This window comes from Coregonus clupeaformis, unplaced genomic scaffold (assembly GCF_020615455.1).
Source record: "Coregonus clupeaformis isolate EN_2021a unplaced genomic scaffold, ASM2061545v1 scaf2086, whole genome shotgun sequence".
Classification (NCBI taxonomy): domain Eukaryota; kingdom Metazoa; phylum Chordata; class Actinopteri; order Salmoniformes; family Salmonidae; genus Coregonus; species Coregonus clupeaformis.
Genome location: NW_025535540.1, coordinates 1 through 2500, shown reverse-complemented (window position 1 = coordinate 2500; position 2500 = coordinate 1).

Below are 2500 nucleotides of genomic sequence, written 5' to 3'. Positions count from 1 at the left end.
AAATAATAGCCAGTGCGTTTCCTCAAAACATAGGCAGTACATTCAGCCTTTGTTTTTAGTCGGTTCATTAAGCTGCACGGAAATACAAATCACTGATACATTATGTTCATTTCTTAATATAGAGTACCAAGAGTTGATTCCCAGCTTACACCCATACCAGCCTGAATACACCCGTTCTATATCGTGGAGCTCCACCCCATAGGGGAGCTCTGCTCCTAGTGGTTTACCCTCTGCCCTAACGCAGCAGCAGCCTGAGACAAAATTATGCACACACCTACAGCCAATAGGAGTACAGGTGTCCCTATAAGAGGGGATGCCTCCCCTCAATCAGCCTCCCTTTTTCTTCAGCGACTGGATGACTAGACTGAAGAGCCAAGAAGAGACGAAGCACGAAGACTCAGGACGAGAAAATAACGCCGTTGATATTCCAGTCATCAACGTCGTCTAAATGAGCACACCGGGAGATTTTCCACCCCCAAAAGCTCTTTTCAGAGCTCAGTGCAGATGCACTTCCATGGCGGCCGGTGACCACCACGACCTATGTTTTGTGTGTTTGGGATCCCAGCATGCCAAGGAAGGCGTCTGCAGTCCCCCTAATTGCGCCTCCTGCGCCCTCCTTTCTTTAAAGGAGAGGAAGCAGCGTTGGGCGTTTTTCAGGGAGGACATCCCCCTTGAGGACGTGCTGTCGATACTAGCCTCTGCTTCAGAGGCGTCGTCCGACGGCGCAGACTCGGGGAAGATAGGGACTTTGAGGAGGGGTCTGGCATTCCAATGGAACAGTCGGACCCCCGTCCCTCACTTTCAAGCCCCCCTTTCCTTTGGAGAGCGAGAGGGCTTGTAGTCCCTATAGCGAAGGGGATACGAGCTCTGAGTGATCAGAAGCTCTCTTTTCGCTGCAGCCTCTCTGAGATCGGATTTTCCGGGTCTCATTGAGAGAGCTGCTCAACGGCTGGTAATAAGGCTGCCCCCCCTCTTCCCTCCGCACCGGAGGTTGATATGATGGAGGGCGGTCCTTATTCCAGGCCAAGGAAGGCGGCAGAGCCAGTGGCTCCTGCCATGCCTTCTTTGGCTAGGTACGTTGAGGGCTCGTGGGAGGCACCTTTAGCGGCGCATTCGCCTGTAAAAGCGTATCTCCCATTCACGAGAGTGGAAGGAAGGTTTCAGGGTCAGGGAATCCCCAGGTTAGAGAGCGCCATGGCGGCGTATCTCGTACCGGGTTCGAGCCCCTGGCCCTCTTCCAAAAAGGCCACGTTGCCATCCCAGAAGGACCAACTCACAGCGTCGCTGTTAGAGAAGTCTTTTGGGTTGGGAGCCCAAGCTGTAGCAGCATTTAATAACATTGCCCTCTTGGCGGCCTCTCTGTCCCGTTTAACCATGGGTAAGACAGAGATGGCACCGGAGGAGGTGGAGGAGGCGTCCAGAATTTCTGGCGCCATACTCCACCTGACACAGGCGTCCGCAGTCTGCGCGGGGAGTTCCATGGCCACTTCGGTGGTCGGGGAACGACACCTCTGGTTGTCATTGACATCCATGAAAGAGGCAGACAGGACGTCTCTCTTGAACGCCCCCCTCTCTGACGTCGGCATCTTTGGGGTCGCAGTCAAAGAGGCGACGGTGCGTTTTTCTAAGTTAGAGGAGGAGAAGAAGCAGTTGGCCAAGCACCTGCCGTTGGCAGGACGACTCGGCCCCCCTCCTCCCCAAAGGCCATCTACCTCCGCCCCTCTAAGTAGACCGGGGTCTACGACGAGGCGGCGTATCGCGTCATCCGGCGGCCACGAGCAGCAAGGGAACGGGCCCGGCCCTCCCAGCAGCTACGGTAGCCCCACTACAGCCGGCGAGGGAGGTGACGAGGACGCGACCTGGCCCTCCAAGGGAGGCAAGAGGAGGCGTACGTGACGGGACGCGGGGAGAGGATGGAGGACGCATCGATGGTGTCGAACGTGCCCACTGTTCCCCCACCCTTCGGTTGAAGGGATGGGTGTTGATGTTAATGCCTTTGTTGATGTGTTTAATAAAGAGTTGGCTCCACCTGACTTTGTCAAAAAAGAGCCTCTTTTCCTTAATACGTCCGAGAGCGTTCAAATCTCACCCTCTCTTCCTTACCACTCGAAGAGCCGTTCAGCCCACCGAGGGTGCGTTGCTGAACAGGCACTAAGAGTAGGTATCCAGAAGACCTCAATCAGGTCGTCACATCACACTTCACGTATAAGAAGTGCTTTACATAGAAGGCAGCAGTCCCGGTCAGATTCTGACATGAGGACGCAGCCTCTATTTGGGGATGGCGCACTAGCACAGACTAAGGTCTCCACTAGTACGAGCCAGACCCATGCTGCGTTCACGGAGGGCCCGATTACCGCGGTCACCAAGGTGCCCAGAGTATCGGCGCCCCCAGGCATTGTAACACAGCAGCTATCTGGGGACGGCGCATTATCGCAGACCAAGGTCTCGGTTAATGCGATTCAGACCCATGCTACGTTCACGGAGGGCAGGATTACTAGCG